This window comes from Chionomys nivalis, chromosome 1 (genome assembly GCF_950005125.1).
Source record: "Chionomys nivalis chromosome 1, mChiNiv1.1, whole genome shotgun sequence".
NCBI lineage: Eukaryota > Metazoa > Chordata > Mammalia > Rodentia > Cricetidae > Chionomys > Chionomys nivalis.
In genome coordinates, this window is record NC_080086.1 from 23,026,567 (window position 1) to 23,046,080 (window position 19,514).

At 49.7% G+C, this 19,514-nt stretch overlaps 1 protein-coding gene across 5 annotated transcripts in view; it reads left to right on the plus strand.

Moving 5' to 3' along the window:
- The window catches only part of Tspan9 (tetraspanin 9), a 187,902-nt gene that overhangs the window by 18,440 nt on the left and 149,948 nt on the right, over positions 1–19,514 (plus strand). The window contains exon 1 of one of the 5 annotated variants that reach the window (XM_057781202.1): positions 18,052–18,113. The exons of the other annotated variants lie outside the window; for them this stretch is intronic. The gene's annotated coding sequence lies outside the window, so the exon portion shown is untranslated. Of the gene's footprint in view, positions 1–18,051; positions 18,114–19,514 lie in introns of those variants that run through there. 5 annotated transcript variants of the gene reach the window in all.

Genomic DNA, 19,514 nt, shown 5'->3' on the forward strand with positions numbered 1-19,514 from the left:
TCCAGTGGCATGGCTGTTAGGCCGTGACACTGTCCGTAGGTTGCTGATGTGTTGACTCTCCTCAGTCTTTTCTTTGGACAGTTTCTGTCATTAGTTTTCTTCTTTTGCAGTCCGATATGACTAAATCCCCTTTGGCATATTTCTCACCTCAGACACTGTCGTCGCCTCTAGACGCTCATATGAGGCTTTCATATGTGTCCTCTGTTGTATTTGCCTTCTGTCGGGAACATACCTGTAAAACCTGTTTGGTCTCCCTTTGCCTACGAGGCTCACCATCTCTCATTGTACCCATTGATCTGTCCACTTCTTTTGTGCCTGCTAAATGTTGCTTGAATGCCAGTTAGCGGGAGCTTAATATTGACAGATGTGGGGTTTGTTATAGTTCTTTAAATAGGGTTGAACCTTCTTCCGGCATGCATTTAAATGACTTGGGATCAGTTTCATTCATTTAAGGTTTGCTTTTAAGCTTCTTAAAGGGTAGATCTAAAGCAGACTGTAGTCAGGGGCTAATTTAGCCTCACCATTCGGGCAACACCCTTCCGAGGACTCTACCGAATGCCCTGTGCATGAGGTCTGTCCGGATGTGTGCACTCCACACATGGTTCGGGCCCTGCTGTGCAGTGCTTCTTTTTCCAGTATTTCGAATCTCACCCTGACAATGTGGGGATCAGCTGGACTCTCCAGGGGGCTCCTCCACAGGTTCCTGCACTCTCTCCCTTCAGTCCCCCTTTCTCTGGTATTTTGCCCTAAAAGTTCTCGCTGTGTGAGCTCTAGTTTTTAGCGAGACAAGCACACTCCATTTGGAGCCCCCTAAAGCATCCGCCTTGGAGGTGCTGCCAAGGCTGTCAGCTCGTGGTCATAGGTCCCACCTTCTTTGTTTCCTCCCCAGGAATCTTAGTCCTGTGTTGTTGCCCCTGGTCCAGTGTCAGAGGCAGTTTGATGCCTGTTTAGTTTTTTAGTTGTACTTCATCATGACTGGAGCCCTGCATAGTTTTAAAACTTTCTTGACCTCAGCTGTCCCTGGAGCCACTTTCCCCACTGGGGTGGGTATCGTCGGTAAGAAATCTCACAAGACACCATTAACAGCATGTTGGCCCCCCACAATTTTATCTGGTTTTGCATTTATCTCTTCAAGGTGACTGTCCCCTACAAAGGCAATTTCAGTACTTAGCATATAGTGAATACTAATGTTCGTTGAATGAGTAACAGAATAAATGGAAGAAAATTTAAGCTACCAGTAACATTTGGTAGCTAAGGAGATTTTTGGTGTTGTTTGCTGTTGCTTTGTTTTTGTTGGGTTGGAGCCCAGGGCCTTGTGTACACTAGCCAAATGCTGTACCAGTAAGCCACACTCCCGCACGTTGAGAACACCACTGGTTGGGGTGCAGTGCTTGGCTTATAAGAGTTGAGACTACATCTAAATTTACTGGGTATGTCTTTTTCTTGTTTATTTTGAAACAGTTTTTTTTTCTATAGCTGAGGTTGGTCTAGAATTTACTATGTAGCTAAGGTTGGCTTTGATTTTTTTGATTTTTTTCCTGACTTAGCCTTCCAAGTTTTACAGGTGTGTACCACCTATAGGATTTATAGGATTCTATGTTTACACCACCATACGCAGCTCAGCATTGGGTCTCAGTTCTGCTTGGGACACTGGCGAATTGGAACTGCATCCAGCGGAGGTTGACGAGGAGGCTGGAAACAATGTGGCATGGGGATTGGAGAGTCTTAGGAACATTCACTTTGTCTGCAGATTATTGTTATGAAATGTGATGGAGCAGGGTGTGTAACTGATGGTCTTCATTGTGTGGGGGGAATGAGAGCCTAGCCTACAGATACAGGTGAGGGGTTCCAGGGGACTGGGATTGGGGTCATGGCCAGGACAAGCTTTCCCACACTTAACACCACCGAGCAGAGGAAGGGGCACCTTGAAAGGTGGCGAGCTTTTGGGATTTAAGGAAAATCCCGTGTCTGCTGGTGAGATGTTGTGTTTGGGATGTGGCATTGTACGAAGTAATCTCTTAAATACCATGTACTCAATTCTAAATCTTACAACTTAAATAGGGCCCTGTGATTCCTATCTACCTTTCAGTGTTCCCTCCCCAGTGTGTACATACACACACATGCACACACACACACACACACACACAGTGGGCTCCTTACTTCTGCATGTCAGATGTGACCATGCTACATCCTTGCCTAAGTGGGTTTTTTTTTCCCAGGGGCCTTCAGACTGGCAGCTACCACCGCCAGCTGCCATCTGCTCTTGTCCTTAGCATTCTGACTGCCCTCTTGTCAGCAGCTTGTCACGTTGTCTCCTTATTTGGACATGTAACATCTTTGAGGTAGACATTACTGACGGGCTCATCACTTTCCCACCCTGTGGTCTGGGAGCTCCATGAATCTTCCGTGTCCAGCAGGCTGTAGTGGCTCTGGTCTCAGGAGCCTCACTCAGGGTCAATGCTGCTGCTCTTGATCTGCTCATGTGGATCTCCTGGATCTTCCTTGGGGGCCTCAAGGACTGGAAGCTGTCATGGAGTTGTCACTCACAGGTCTAGGACAGTGTGTGCTCCAGGACTGGTTGTCTAGCGGTGGCTGAGAGGCCCTTCAATACTCCTGCCCTTTCCCATTTGCTAAGATGACTGCAAGGAGGTCGAGCCATATTCCACACCAGGAAGGGTAGGGACTCTGTAGCTCCTGGCTGGAGAGAGATGAGAGAGAGATGAGAGAGAGAGAGAGAGAGAGAGAGAGAGAGAGAGAGAGAGAGAGAGAGAGAGAGAGAGACCAGTTCTGGAGGAATCAGAAACCAAAGAACTTCCTGGGGTAGGGCCAGTCTTAGAGTCTCTCAAGCCCTTGTTCAGCCTTCCCGCTCATGGAACTTTTGGGGTAACGTCTCAGCCTCACCCATTAGCTAGGAAAATACATGGCACCTGCCTGGGTTCTTGTCCTTCCCTGTTTCCGTAGTGGTTGATGGGACCCCAGGTGAGGCAGCTGGGTGGGCTGTGGAGCAGGGGCTTTGGAGAAAGCAAGATTGAAGTGAGAAAGTTGATCAGATGGCTGAGTGCCTGGAAGTATCACGGGGCCCTAGACTCTTGCCGGCCATTCCTCCTGGCTTTCTGCTTCCTCTTCTGCCATCTTCCCCGCCGGGCACGGTGGATGCCTAGTAGAGGAACACTCTTGACCCAGGGACTCAGCAGTGTGTGCTCCCCTTAGCTACAGCCATCAGACAAGCTTGCTGTGAGTAATGCAGTTTCTTTCTCTACAAAATGGCAAGAAGGAGCAGAGGGCTGCTCCTTTGTGGACCTTCCTGCAGTAACTCTGCAGGTTGCTGACTTCCCAGAGAAGCCTGTGCTATCCCGAAGACCATGGACTTGTGCCTTCGTCAGTCAACTGCCAAACCCTCTACCAACCACCCTCCTCCTCCTCCTGAAGGAGAAGGCCATGGTATTCCGAGAGGGTGGGGCGAATGCATGTGGGCTCCAACTGTCAGTGTTCCTTGGAAGGGAGCACTGGGGAGGAGGGGCGTTGCTCTTCCTTGCTGTATGCCCTGTATCTACAGGGGCATCTGATGGAAGGGTACTCAGCAGGTACCACTGACTGGGTGAATAGAGTCCAGGGAAGATGGGCCTAGCATCAGGTGGAACTTCTGTACTCTACTCCCTTCAGTAGTGGTACAGTGTGGCCAAGGCCACATCCTGCTGGTGGGGTGGGCCTACCTTAGAACCCGAGCATTCTGCTTTCTGCTTCCAACTTGTTGCATCACGGGTTGTCAGTCAAGACAGTGGTACAAATGACATCATCGTTACAGTCAGTATTGACAGAGTGCATTCTGTCACAATCTCCAGGACTTTGTCAGCAATGGCTACTTCCTCTCCATCTTCTTCTCCTCTTTCTCTGTTTGTTGTGTTAGGAAGTGGTGGGCTACGTTCCTGACACCCAGCCGCCCGCACAGAACACTGTCTGGCCCATTAGTTTCAGCCTCTTATTGGCTAGCTCTTACATTTTGATCTAACCCATTTCTAATATTCTGTGTAGCACCACGAGCTGGCTTACCAGGAAAGTGGGAGAATCATGGCGACTCACTCACTCGCCTTCTTTCTCCCAGCATTCTGTTCTGTTTACTCCACCCACCTAAGGGTTGGCCTATCAAATGGGCCTAGGCAGTTTCTTTATTAATTAACCAATGAAAGCAACAGATTAAAAAGAAATCACTCCCACATCATCGGTCCCTCCCTCCCTCCCTCCCTCCCTCCCTCCCTCCCTCCCTCCCTCCCTCCCTCCCTCCCTCCCTCTCTCTCTCTCTCTCTCTCTCTCTCTCTCGTCTTTTTGTGGCACTGAGAATGGAACCCAGGGTCTCAAGCCTGCAAAGCAAGCTCTTTGCCCTCCAAGCCACACCCCCAGCTCCTTATCCTACTTCTTTTCTTTCTTCTGTTTGGTCTGAGTCAGCATCTCGCTGTGTAACCCAGGCTGCCTTAGAGCCTGCAGTGGTCCTTCTGCTTCAGCCTCCAGGCCAGGCTCCTGCAGCTGCCTTCTTAAAATGCATTTTCTGAAAGGAGTTTTCCTGAACTTGTTTTTCATTCCCCTTGGCTGACCCCACCAGCTCCATTGTACCTGATCCAGAACATGCTCGCCCTTGATGCGATAGTAATGAAAATGCGATTGCCTCCCTGGGTCTATGTGCTCGTTCCCGGGCTTCTCGGGGACGTTCGATTCCAAGGATGCTCGGGCTCCTGTGTAAACTGGTGGTATCTGCATACAATGTACTCCTTTTTCCTCATCGGTTTGGAATTGCCCCAAGGTTACTTATGACTTGAACTCTTCCCCAGCAAATGTCTGAACCCTTTGCAGACCAAAGTGCCTTTCTCCTAGGAGAAAGCTGTGGTCCTTGAGGCTGGATTACAAATTGTGTTATGATATTCAACATAGTGCAAGTGTCTTAGCGCTGTATTGTAGAGCGACTGATGACGAGAAGGAGGTCTGAACATGCTCCACACAGGAACGTTTTTATTCCCCAGTACTTTTGGTCTCTAGTTGGTGGAGAGCCTTAGAAGCAGAGGGGGGCTGCTCACTCATAATTTCTGTCAGCTGTATCCATGGATCCATGGTAGCTCTTGTCTGCATGCTACTATTTTTTTTTTTTTTTAGTTTTTTTTTTTTTTTTAAAGTTTAGTTAGAGCTCAGGACGGATGGCCATGAGCTACCGTGTAGGTGCCGGGAATCGAACTCAGGACCTCTGGAAGGAAGGAAGGGCAATCAGGCAACGAGTGCTCTTAGCCACTGAGCCATCTCTCCGGACTGCATGCTACTATTCGAGTTTTTATTCACTTAGCTGTCTTCTCTGCCTGGTTATCACTGTGAGATGCTCGCTAAACTCTCTTTTTGACATTTATGGTGTGCAGGCAGGAGGTCTGAGGTCTTGGGCGTTCAGGAGTGAACTGGATGTAATATACTGGATTCCTGGCGGCAGGGACTATGTGGCTGTGGATCTCTCAGTGGTTTCCTCTTAGCACTCAGGGCTCCCAGCGAGGGGACTGAAAGCTGGGCCTTGGAATGATGCTGAGCAATCATTCCAGAGCCTTCCACTTCTGTAGGGTTCCTCACCATCCCAAGCCCCACCTCGTCGTGGTTGCCTCCTGATAGTGACCTTGAGGTATGACAGTAATGTTGACTGTTTCTGTGTCAGCACCGTGGACTCTCGTGACCACAACTAGCCCGTAAACAGCAGCTTAGGATGTGCTTTCTGTCCTCATCTTTCCTTGATCGCACTAGATATCATGCGGCTCATTTATTCCAGAGGACTGAGGGCCTCTTCTGGGTCGGTCGCTGTTCTTGACTCCAGAGATACAGGGGTGCAGCAAAGCCCTGCCCTCACAAGCTTATATTTTGGTGGCAGAGATAGACTGTAAGAGCCGAAGAAATTCAGTGTCTTGGATGGTGACAGATGCCATGGAGCAAGGTAACAGGGAAGAGGAGTGAGGATGGGTATACGCAGGGAGTGCAGAAGACCTCCTTCAAAAGGGGCCATTAAAGGCGAGATGGAAGAAAAGAATTTGAACCCTGTGGATAATGGGGGAGGGATACACCTTAGGGCAGAGGAGGCCAGTAGGTATGTCACCAGACTGGGATCATAGGACTGTGAACACCATTCTAAAAGCTATAGTTGTTTGAGACAGGGTCTCACTGAGTAGCACTGGCTAGCTCTCTGCTGCCTTTGTCTCCTTGAGTGCTGGGATTAAAGGCATGTACCACCACACCCATCCAGAAGGCTGGAGCTTTTATGGTGGGAGAGGGGAGCCACTGGGGGAATCTGGACACAGGAGTGACAGCTGCCTTGAGTTTGTGGCTGTGGTGCATTAGGGACTGTTCTTTCTCAGGCTCTTAGAGTGCGGGCCCTCCTGTTCCTCACCACTTGCTCTCCATTTTGCAGAGGAGGAGGCTGAGGTGACTAAGGACCCAAAGGTGCAGGTCAGTCTGAGCTTGTGCTCTAGGACAGAGGGAGCCCTTGTTGGGGACCACAGGTCAGGCTGACTCTGTGCCTGCCCTGGGCTACTCTAGCTACCCCAAGGGCCAGGGCAGCCCCTCCCCTCACTCTCCTTTGGTGGAAGGAAAGGCAGATGGGTTCCAGATGGGGGAGGCTGCTTGGGAAGGGGAACTTGTGCCCGCTAGCAGACAATTCCTCCCCCTCCCCCTAAGTCTTTGTGTTTGACTCCACAGACCCTCCCTGCTGTTTAGAGACCCAGGCTTTCTGCTACCATTTAGGGCTGGCCTTGAGCTCCTGCCCCAGGCAGGGGAGTGGAGATCACTGCCTTTCCCTCCCTAGGGAAGGGGCTTCCCTCTGTTCCAAGTGAAGTTGGTCCCTAAACACCTCACAGTTTACCATCCTTTGGTTTTTGAGGTCTTCAGATCACAGACTGTTTCTCTGTAATCCTTGACTTTATCACCCCCTGAGGAAGCCAGAAAAGTCCCCCCCCCCCCCCGACTTGTTTTAAAGAAAGTGATCCAGGGTGGAAAAATGGAGGTCAGAGAGTGAGGCTGAGGGAGGAGCCAGAGAGGGAGCTTAGCCTAGTGCTGGGGAGCTGTTCCTGAGTGGGGCACTGGGGGAAGAGCTGGGGGGAGCTGGGGTGGGATTGGCTCTCTCGATACGGGGTGTATTGCTCTTACATTGACCAAATGCATTGGTGTCTGAATTAGCTATTTTGAGGGGGACTGGACCTGATTTGTGTCTTACACGTGTATGCTGGTTTGCACGCGCACTCACAATGCCCTCACTAGCTTCCACCTTGACTCCATAGACGCACTCATCCATGGCACACCACTCACTTTTACAGTGTGTGTGTGTGTGTGTGTCTCACCTGTGTACACACATCCCAGGCCCAAAGAGAGGTGTTTGGGTGCGCATTTCCAGTTGGCAGTAGTGGCTTCCCATTGACTGTTTAGGCGTGAGAGTTTCTGACAGTGGTAGGGGCTCCAGTATCCTGGACTTCACCTTGTGACTCGGTTTATCCATTTTTGTGTACGGAGAAGAGAACCTGGGGAGATGGGGTACATAGTAGGTGCTGCAGTGCACTGCTTAGATTATAGAAGTTGAATGCCAGCTTATGTCCTTACCAGGAGCAAGGAAGGGGACTGGTGGGGGAAGGGAGAACATCCCGTGGTGGCCCCTGTCACACAAGGCCAGGCCTGGCTTCTGCCGCCAGAGCTGGGGTGGCCCCTGAGCCCGAGGCTTTGGTGTTGCTTTGCAAGGTGGAAGTGACAGTTACTGGCTGAGGGAGAGACTTTCTTGGCTGCCCAGATCCCTCGGACTCCCAGCCACAGAGAGAGGTGACTGTGGCTTTGACTTTGCTTCTCATTCAGAAACCCACCTGACAAGATGGCACAGCAGGTAAAAGCCATGGAGCCCCTAGAACCAAGTTCAGTCCCTGGAACCCAAATGATGGAAGGAACCAACTCCCACAAACGTTGTTGTCTGCTGTTCACGCAAACCCACACACACTAAAATGTGAAAACAAAAATCCCAACAACCTCGCGGGCACCACTGCCAACAGTTTCAGAGAATCTTCACAGTCATCACACAGCTGCCGACATCCGATTAGACTTGTAACTACGCAGTGGCTGTGGGGGAGGGGAGGCAGGTGCTGTCTACCAAGCTGCCTCCATGAATTTGGAGAGTGGTGCAGGGCCGGCTGTTACTCATCCTTGATTGTGTCTCCTGATTGAGAAATTCAGCAAGCAAAACCTAAGGGTAGCCAGTCAGGGCTGCAAGGGGTTAGGGGTAGCCTGACACGCTTGTCACCAGACAGGGCTGCAAGGGGGTAGGGGTAGCCTGACACGCTTGTCACCAGACAGGGCTGCAAGGGGTAGGGGTAGCCTGACACGCTTGTCGTAGCTCGGCCTATATTTGTCATCCTTCTCTGTTTCTGCTCTGGCACCCTTCCAAGTCTTAAAGCTCTAGCCTTCTCATGGGTGGGAGAGAGGGACCAAGTACAGGACCTTCTGCCCCAGCCCTTCCAGGTGCCTTTTCCCCAGGCCTCTGTCTCCTGTGAGGTCTGGCTCACCCTTTCTGTAGGGCAGTGGCTTCATGGTGGCCTATGTCTCGCGGTGCTTCTGGGCCGCTCCAAGAATTTTCCATCACACTCAGAGCTGGTCTTTTGCCTCAGTGTCCCCTTGTATCCTACTTAGAGGAGGTATCTTCTTCCATATTTGGTTCTTTGAGACAGGGTCTCACAGGTAGCCCAGACTGGCTTTCAGGTAGTCCTCCTGCCTCAGCTTCCCAAGTGCTGATATGGCAGATGTGAGTCACAATGCCTAGCCTGGTTGTATTTCCTTTATCACGTTGTTCCAGAAAAGATAATTGACGTGACCCCAAGTAGGGAGGCAGGGAGATAGCTCAGTTGCTTGAGTGCTTGTCCTGTAAACCTGAAGATCCGAGTTTGATCCCTAGCACCCAGGTAAAATCCAGTTGTGGCAGCGCACGTCTGTAAGTCCATTGCTGGGGAGGTAGAGATTGTCAGACTGGCAAGCTTCAGGTTCAGAGAGAGACTCTGCCTCAAAATAAATAAATAAAAGGAGGAAAGTGATTGAGGAAGACACCCCATGGTGACCCCTGGCTTTTACACACACACACACACACACACACACACACACACACACACACACACACACAGAGTGACTCCCCCACCCCAGCATAGTGGGGTAATAGTACTACTTGAACATGGCTTTGTTCATTCCTGCCTTGGTCTCAGGTGTCAACCAGAACTCTTGTCTGTGGTCAACAGACTGATGGATGGTACTGAGACCCTGAGCCTCTGCACCCGTCCCTGCTGCCCATGGCACCACTGCCTGTCTCCCTTGCTTATCCTCGAGGACTCAGTTTAGATGTTTTTCTCTGTTAACTGAAAACACCTGCATCCTCCTTTTCCAGGTAACTCTGAGTTTCTGTGCCCACTAAATTCTGCATTATAGGCTGTGGACAGGGAGGAGTATAAGGTACTGTCTCTGCTGTGGAGTTTGCTGAGCAGAGAGGAAGTGATCTGTCATTTCTGTCACTAGGGACAGATGTGCTCAGGGTGATGTAATATGTCATGTAGTAGGTGCTCTTATTAATGGTGTGGGATGTGCAGATCTGAACTAGCTAGTCATTCTGCATGTATAACATAGCTTAGTATATGCTGGAAGCTGGTGTGTATATGCATGTGTGTGGGTATGTGTGTGCATGTGTATATATGCAAAGCATTGCCTAATTTTCCTTTAAATCCCAGGAGTTCTGTCAGAAAGTTTAGTACCGTTATGCTTTTCATCATTTGTAGGTGGCATGGCTTTTCTCTCTGGAGTTTGATGTTTTGTGAAATACCACCGTGGCATGCCTTACGTGGGTCAACTCTCACCCAGTGTGCTAGGCATTCTAGATTCTTTTAGTTGTGAAACCTACATTATTCAGTTCAGGGCATTTTCTTGCATTACTTCCTTGATGGTTTCCTCTCTCTCTCTCCCTCTCTCTCTCTAATTTGGACAGTAAATCTCCTAAGTTGTTCAATTAAAAAATTATTTCTATTCCCCTCCGTGTGTGTGTGTGTGAGAGAGAGAGACAGAGAAAGAGAGGGAGAGAGAGAGAGAGAGACAGACAGACAGATCAGGAGCCCGTGCGTGCCGTGCATAAGCTGTGTGTGTAGAGTCCAGTCCTCTCCTGCCACCTTGTGTGACACAGGCTTTCCTGTTGGCTGGAGTTTGCGCCAGGCTGATGGTCACACGTTTGGTGGTGTTCTGACCTCCACCTCTCGTCTTGCTGTAGGATTGCTGTTGTCACAAGCCTGTGTTGTGTGCCTGATTTATGGGGGTTTGGGGGATGAACTCAAGAGTTCTTTACACACTAGGCCAGCTCCTCTGACTTCATGGAAATCTGTTTTTTTGCTTTACCTTTCTGTTATTTTGAGGGAGGGCTGCTTAGTATTGAACCCAGGACCTTTGTAGGAAGGAGAGGACCCTATTGCTGTGCCACACTACAGCCGCTGCTCTCTCATTTTAGTTAGCTTTTGTTGTTGCTTTTAGAGACAGGGTTTCTCTGTGTAGCATTGGCTGTGTGGAACTTGATTTGTAGACCAGGCTGGCCTCGAACTCCCAGAGATCCGACTGCCTCTGCCTCCCGAGTGCTGGGATTGAAGGCATGCATGACTGCCGCCTGACTAATTAGCATATTTTTAAGTTCAAAGATATTTTCTGTTTTTTAGAGCTTCTTTTTATAGCACCCTGGGGTCATGGATGCATTGTTGCCTCTTCTCTGAGGAATTAATGATAGTTTAACTTTTGGGAGCAATTATTTATTTTTTTCTATTTCCTGTGATATGTGTGTGTGTGTGTGTGTGTGTGTGTTTTCTGTCTTTCCTCCTTTCAGAGGCCTAGTGCTCCTTGAGGTGTGCTGGCGTTTTAGTGAAGCATTAGCAAGACCACTGGATTCTCAGTCCTTCCCCGCTCCCAACCATGGAGTGTGCATATGTTAGAGTGAGGACCTAGTGGGGTGGAGGAAGGGCAGCATGGGGGGCGGGCACAGGGCAGGCAGTGGCATGGCTGTGGGGAGCATGTGGTAGGAGAGGTGGAAATCTCAGGGAAGGAGGAAGCAGGCCGTGGCTACCTGGCATTTGTCAGCTTTCCTTGCTTGGGAGGAGACCTGAGGTGAGTACTTAGCTGATGAGGGGAATGCTTGTGGTTTCGGAGGTTTTGCTCCATGATCAGCCAGCTCCATTTCTTTTGGGACTCTGACAAGATAGCATGTCATGGCAGGGAGCATGTGACAGAACAAAGCTGTCCCTCCTCTCACGAGGGCTGGAAAGCAGAGAGAAGGCAGGTTGCCCTAGAATCCCCTCCTCCTCCCCAGTGCCTGCTGCCTTCCCCCAGGCCTCCCCTGGTACAGCTTGTTTTGCCTCTACTAGAGCATGGTCTGGGATCCAAGCCTACCCTGACACATGGGCCTTTGCGGTCCATCACAGATCCAAGCCAGAGCAGCGCAGAGGCACGGGGCAGGCTTTTGTTGTAGGGGAAGGACCTGCTGTCCGGGGATCATGAGGCGCTGTGAGCATTTGAGCTTCACCTTTCCAGTGCGCAGTTCTCCTTGAAGACAAAGAGCACCACTTTCGCCTGTGTCCTGCATGGTAGCAGAAGGCAAGCCACCCGCACTTGGGTGATGCATACGTAGTGTCTGTCCGTAGCTCCATTCTCTCGTTTCTGTCTAGTCACTGGTGCAAGGGTCTGCCACACCAGCTCTCAGACCACATTCCCCAGGGAGTTGGAATGGCAGGGCAGGAATGCAAGCTGCCACACAAGCCCTGCCCCCACCCTGTACTTGAACCCTTCAAGAGCCAGAGCTCTTTCTCCTCAAAACCTCTGCACATGTGACTCCTTCCAGCTCCCCCATATTCACAGTCAAGCCCTTCTGTGGAGGAAGTCCTCCTTGAGCCTGGTACAGGGTGGGTCCCTGTGCTCTGTGCACTCATGGGCCGTAGGTGTCTTTTTGTGTAGTAGCATGGGTCTCCACTGGTGGTTTTATCAGTGTGGTCCTCGGACCCCTACAGTCTTCACTGGCCTGTCCTTTCACCCCTCCCCCACCCCTCCTGTCTATCTTAGGCTTTGCAGACCATATGGTCCCTGTTGCAATTCTTCAACTCTGCCCTTGTCACACAAAAGTGTCTACAGACGATACACCAGTGAACGAGCATGGCTGCCTTCCCATTATATTTATTTATGGATACTGAAATGTAAATTTCATATAATTTCCACGTCATGAAATACTATTCTGCTTTTGATTTTTTTTCAATCTTATAAAATATAAAAACCATTCCCAGCCTGCAGACTGTACAAAAATTGGCAGTGAGTTAGATGGGGCCCACAGACCGCTGACCTCCAAGGTAGGGCAATGCAATGGCTTATGTTTTCAATACGTATTTGTTGAATGAATGACTGACATCTTGGACTGTGGCAAGAGTTGTTGCCTTCCCTTAATGAACTCCATAATCTCTGTCCTTTATCACATTCCTCATAAAGGATTGAAATTAAGAGAGAGAGCCAGCTGGTTCGCTTTATTCGTATGTAATTCTCGTCCATAAAAACTTACCCATCTTAAGTATATAATTCAGTGTTTTTTAGCATATTCTGTTTTGTGACCATCATCACTCTAACTTTTAGGACATTTTCATTACCTAGAAATCCCATTAGCAGGCTCTCCCATCCTTTCCCGGCTTGTTTCCCAGTCCCAGCCCGAGGCAGCACAAGTATACCTTCTGTCTCTCCACACACGCCTGCTGCGGGTATTTCAAACAGTGTGTGATAGTTCATGACTGGCTTCTTTAACTTTGTGTCTTGTTTTCAAGTCCTAGCTTGTGTCAGAATTTTATTTCCTTTTTGTGATACTGGGGCTACCATACCTCAACCCCAACAGGCTGAAGAAAATCCCAGCAATGGAAAGAGCGTGTTTTGTGTCTGTTGTCTGCTCACCAGCTGACAGGCAGGGCCGAGCTGTCTCTCCCCCCCTAGATTATTCTTTCAAGAACACATAAGGGCAGGACATGGCTTTGTTGTTGTTTTGAGGCAGGGTCTTGCACTGTGACCAAGGCTTAAGAAATCCTCCTGTCTCAGCTTCCTGAGTAGCTACAATTACAAGCAGTACACTACTACTTTAAGGTAGTTTTTTTTCTTTTCCAGACAGTCTTACACAATCCTGGCTGGCCTTGGACTTCTTTTGAACTAAAAAAAACAAACAAAATGTTAGATTTTTTTTTTTTTGGTTTTTCGAGACAGGGTTTCTCTGTGGTTTTGGAGCCTATCCTGGAACTAGCTCTTGTAGACCAGGCTGGTCTCGAACTCACAGAGATCCGCCTGCCTCTGCCTCCCAAAATGTTAGATTTATTTTTATTTTTTGTGCATTTTTTTTTGCCTACCTGCCTGTATGTATGTACACTGTATGCATACTTGGTGCCCTCATAATTCAGATTCAGAAGAGGGCCTTGGATCCACTGGAACTGGAAATACAAATGGTTGGGATGCCATGTGGACACCAGGAGCAGAATCCTATCTTCTGGAAGAGGAGTAAGTGTGATACGTGTCCTTAACTCCCGAGTCATCTCTCTCCCACCTTGAACTTCTTTTAAGATTTTTTTTTTGTATTTGTGAATGTGTGTTATATGCACATGTGTATATAGAGGACAGAGGAAGACATTGAGTGTCTAAGAAAATCCAGGTGTCTTTTTTCTAGCTCATCTTGTCTGTGTCTTCCACACTGGAGTCCAATCTGGGTTTGGCATTTCCATAGCTGGGGACTCCTTTTAGCTGCCGGGCAGCTCTGGAGTTCAGCTTCTCCTTTTGGAACACTGCTCCTCTGGCCTTGCTCTGCTGCCAGGACCTAGGAGAGCAAGCTGGCCCTGTGGCTCCTGAGACGGCTCTGGGAATATTTGACAACCACTCCCCTGGCCTTCTGGCCAGTGCCTTCAGCTGCCTCTTGGCTAACTTCATCCCTTGTGCCTGTTCCCTTTGGACACACTCCAGTGTGTAATGGGTTTGTAGCCTTCTGGCCTCCAGCTCGAGACTGTTGGCACACCAGAATGAGTTGTAAACTTTTGGGATAAGGGATCTTCACCTTTACAAGAGGGTGGTTTTATGGAAGACAGCGTTCAGAGGTGGAAGATAACTTCACTTTAAATGATGGTAAGAATGAAACAGCAGGCAGAGCCTGCCAGAGCCCCTCTGTCTACCAGCTCAGGCAGGAACCACGGGCCTCCTGATGGCTGTCACTTGGGCAGTGTGCCCCGCGGAGGGTTGTGGTGTTTCCTCACCGCCACCCCATCCTGATAAGACCGAGCCTTTGAGCTGGTAGAGGGAAGCTGTGACAGGCAGCCTATTAATAAAAGCACCTCGGGAAAAATGGCAAGAGGAGTTTGAAATAAATAAACTGATAATTATATATTAAGTATTAAAAATAAATAAATTGATCATTTATTTATCTGTCTGGCTTTGACCACCCAAAGTGTTGCCCCCACATTCAGTGGCTTCAGTCGTGGGGATCCGGCAGTCTTTTACTTGCCGTCCATGGAGGAAAAACCTTGTAGGTTGGGGTCTGGGAGATGGCTAAGAGATTAAGAGCTTAGGATGCTCTTGCGAGGACCAGGTTAAGTTTCCAGTACTTATATGATCGCTTACAATTCTCTGTAAACTCAGTCTCAGAATCCAACACCCTTTCTGGCCTATGTGGGCACTAAGTCATGGAGGTGTTACAAAGGCATGGATGTAGGCAAGACACTCCATACACATGAAGTACATCTTTGAAAAACAAAATAAAAGCCCTGTAGTTCTGTAATCAGGAGGACCTGAGAGGCCCACACCAGGCCATGCTGCCTGACGTTCCCTTTCCCTTGGGCTGTTTTCTTTTTCTTTCTTTTTTTTTTTTTTTTTGGTTTTTTCGAGACAGGGTTTCTCTAGCTTTGGAGCCTGTCCTGGAACTCCCTTTGTAGCCCAGGCTGGTTTCGAACTCCCAGAGATCCGCCTGCCTCTGTCTCCAGAGTGCTGGGATTAAAGGCGTGCACCACCACCGCCCGGCCCTCGGGCTGTTTTCTAACTATGTTCCAGCTGTTTTCTAACCATGTTCCAGGCTGATTTCCGTCCAGTTAGCCTTCTGTGGTTGATTAGTCATTCAGAGATTCCCTGTCTGTTCTGGGACTCCAAGGCAGTGGGGACAGAACATCCCACGGGGTTTGGTCCTCTCTGCCTCCCTTTTGTCTTATCCCCGCCTGGAGGCCGAAGGCAGATGTTGAGTGGGCCTCCCCCAGCAGATCTGAGCTGTGCGGTTAGACACCATGGGCTCAAAATTTGCCTAGGGTCTTGTGGCTTAGTAGATCAGGGTGGACTGGAGGTGACAGGCTCTGTGTGAGAGGCAGTGCAGGCTAGGGTAGCGTTGTTACTACGGCCTCCCCTCGGTTCCCAGTCCTTATCATCTCCTTGAATTCATGTGAGACACGAGGGGAAAGTGGGCAGTGGCCAAATGGACCACTGCAGACATGAGCACATTCTCGGGGGCGACATGGATCAAAGGGTCGTTGTGCTGCCCTACGTCTGAGGCACTCTTCCTACCCTTTGTCCATTCTCCAGAACAGTGGTTCTACTTGTGCGGCACGACCCACTGGGGGGCTGAGCAGCCCTTTCACAGATATCCCGCGTAATGATATTTACATTGCGATTCATAACAGTAGCAAAGTTACAGTTATGAAATAGCAAGGAAATAATTTTATGGTTGGGGGTCCCCATAACATGAACTGTAGTAAAGGGTCACAGCATCGGGAAGGTTGAGAACCGCTGTCCTAGAACAAGCAGCTTTTCCTGGAGGGCTCTGTGCTGGTTCAGGTGAATGACGGACCCGACCGAACTGACTGTGACAGAAGCGGGGACAGGTGCTGGTGTGTAGAGCCTCCCATAGACAGTAGTCCTGTCAGGTTTAGGTGAGGCTTCTAGAGTCGGGGTTAGATAGTTATCTGTTAATGACCCGGGCAATTCAGGATGTCACATGTCCACGTAGGGCCAGTGATCTGACTTACATCCTATTCCTTTGACCGGTAATAAATAAAGAAACCAAAATCCTGCAGTTTCTGGTTGATTGTGATAGAGGGGTTCCAGTCCTAGTGTTCTTTAAGGCTGCTAAGGTCGAATTAGCCACCTAATGGCATTGCAGACCTGTTCATATCCTGGCCCTGCCAGTCCTGTGACGTGGGCAAGTTATATGAGGCCTTTTCCTTATGTGTAAAGTGGGAATACTAAAGGACTTGGCTCATCCAGCCTTCAGATGCTGTGTTATAGGCACAGCCTCTGGAGCCCTGCCTGGTTTGTAGGAAGCAGTGTGCAGGTGTCAGTAGCAATGAGGGCGCTCGGAAGGGGAGAAGGAGGAGGATATGACTCTTACATTGTTTGATTCCCCCCACCAAAGAAACTGGAGAATATACCTGTTCTATATTTAGTGTCCATATGGGAACGCTGCGCTCCGGGCTCTACCCCTCTGCCTTGGCAGCCTCCTTAGCATGCCCTCTCATTTACTCTGCTCAGCAAACCACCATTCAGACACCGTGAGAACCAGGCCCAGTCAACCCGACAGTTTCTTCATCCATGACTCATAGAAAATATCCTCTCCTTTCCGGCCTTTCTGGAGGCATGGATAGGGTCAGGTGACATCAATGGGGCTTGCAGGTAGGCTGTGGAGCCAAGTAGAACATTGATGAGGAGCAGAGGAAAGCTGGGGGTAAAGGGTCTGGCAGCCTAGAGCCCACAGATTTCACAGAGTGGCACAGACACAGGATTTTGCTAGATCTTGGGGTACTGTGGGCAGACACAGTCTGCTGGGTTAGCCCACTCACAACCCAGGGGGATGTGTTCATAAAGTCCAAGAATTCCCGACTGCATTCTCTGACCGGATGGTGGGTGGGCTGCTGTGCCCTTTGCCCTCAGGGTGTTTAGAAAGTGACTTGGTGCAAGTTAACTATCAGGACAGACTCAGTGACATTTCTGTTGTCCCTTATGTGTACCAGACAGCTGCCTGGCATCTGTTTTAGAGGGGCAGCCTAAGGCTCAAAGGATCTTATTAGCTCCCCTGAGGCTACACCGTCAGGGAAGTAAACTCAGGCCTGGGGAATTCCCAACTCCCTACTTTCCAAGTAAGGCCCTGGCTCTAAGCCCAAGGAGGCCTTTGCTTTTTAGAGGTTCGGTAATCACATGATGTGGGGGGACCTGTGGCAGTCCGGTACCCATGCCACCTGCCTACCCACCCTGCCTCTGCCTGGAGGGCGGGACTGTTTTTGTAACTAGTGGCCCTCCTCGTGGAGCACAAGCCTGCATACTCCTCACTGCTGGAGCTCTGGTTCTCCTCTCTCCTGCCTTCTTCCCACTTCCCTCCTCTTACAGCTAGAACAAAACCGGGGTCAAAAGTGTGGGTGACCTTGGGCTTTTGTTCAAAGTACTGATTTTCTGAGAGCCCCTGAAGAGATGCGCTGTGCTGTGTGCTCTGGGAGTCTTTCTGGTGGAAAGAACCAGGCTGAAGTGCCTTGGGCAGAAAAGGCACAGGCCAGGTGGGCACTGGCTCCATTTTGGCACCGGTCTACTTTGACTGGCTTTGTGACTTCAGGCCCAGCATGCCTCTGTCAGGGCCTGGGCCTTACTGTAACCCCAGGGCTTTGTGTCTGTATAAGAGCCTTTCCGCGTTAAAGTTCTTCCACTGCAGGCCTGCCTTAGGAGAGGCGTGGCCCAGGCCCAGTCACTGTCTCCAGCAGAGGTTTGCCTTTCAGCTAGTATGAACTGGAAAGCCAGTGTGGTCTCCAGCAGAGGTTTTCGCTTTGCCTTTCAGCCCACGTGAACTGGAAAGTGTTAAGTATGCTTTAGAGAGCAGGAAGAATTCCAAATCCCTAATTCCTAGAGCCCTCAAGGGTGGCAAGTTTTTGAGAAGGAACAAGTTCAAACAGGGTCCTGGGGTGGGGCTGGGACACAGCCTCACTTCTCATTTGCTCAGAAGCCTAGCTCAGAGCTTTGGAACCCAGCTGGTTAAACCTGCAGGACCTGCCCTTTGCTAGCTCGACAGAACCACGTGTGGCAGGAACCAGCAGGTCAGTAGCTGGGGTCACTGGGCCTGCTCCCACCCCATCTTTCCTCTGAGCCCACCTACCCAGCTCCTGTGGCCTCCAGTCACCTACAGCTGTCTAGCCTGAACGGTGTCCATGTGTGTGCCTCACGTGTGTTGGGCCCACTTTTCTTTACTCCATCCTTCCTTGTTCTTTCTCTGTCCTTACTGCTGTCACCGTATTTTCTTGTACCCAGCTTTTTCTTCCCATTCAGTATAGGCTGGGATAGATGCTGAACTGGGCATAGGGTGCTGACCATGAGTCTTACTCAATGTAAATACAAGGTAGGGGCAGAGAAAGTAGCCATGGGTCAGCGGGGCAGAAGCTCTAATTCATCACCTGCCTGGTGTGAGACCAAGTTCTACAGGTGGGATAAAGATGTGCACACACTTCCCGTGGGAGGGCATCATGACAGTTGGAGACCAGTGCTCATGAGGTGCATGGTACAGCTGCCCAGCATCAGGTGGTGATACAAGCCCATGCCCAAGAGAGATGGCTTGGATTCAGGGAACTAGGTGGGGTTGCCGAGCTGGGGCCAGCTCAGCACTTGTTCCTGGTTTCTTTCTAGGTTGTGGCTCAGTCCCAGGTCTTTGTTAAGTGAGATTTCCTGTAGGGAGGATGGAGGTTTGGGGTGAGCCTTCCTAAAGTCCCTTTCTGTTTTGCTGACTTAATTGTTGTCAATTACCAAGCACCTTCTTCAAGAGAGCCTCGTAAAGCTCTGGGCGGCCTTAATCCCATCAGTTCCTCCCAATGCTGGGCTGTTTTTACCCTAATCCTCAGCTGAGGAGCCTGAGATTTTGTTTTGTTTTGAGAGTGAGTCTCCTGAAACCAGGTTGGCTTTGATTTTCTCTGTGTAGTCAAAGATGACCTTAAACTCCTGATCTTCTTGCTTTCTGTCTCCTAAGGGCTGAGTTTCAGGTGTGTACCCTGTGCCCAGTCCTGCAGGCTAAGGTTTACAATTGGATGGGTTCCATATAGCTGAGGATATATTCAGGGCCCAGTGGTACTGTTCAGTATTAGAGCTCAGACCTCAATACAGGAGACAGTTGTACACGCATAAGGATTGAGGCTGGATAAGTTGGAAGTTGTGGTCACCCTGAGCTTGCTTGGGGTAGGGGTGGGGAACAGATTGAACCCTAACCACCATACTGATACTTGGCCCTGGTTTTCCTGATCTATCTATCTATCTATCTATCTATCTATCTATCTATCTATCTATCTATCTATCTATCTATCATCTATCTATCTATCTATCTATCTATCTATCTATCTATCTATCTATCTATCTTTTGTTAGTTTTGGAAACAAGACCTCATTATATAGCCTTGTCTGGCCTGGAATTCACTAGGCTGTCGCTGAACTTAAAGTTTCACCTGCCTCTGTCCC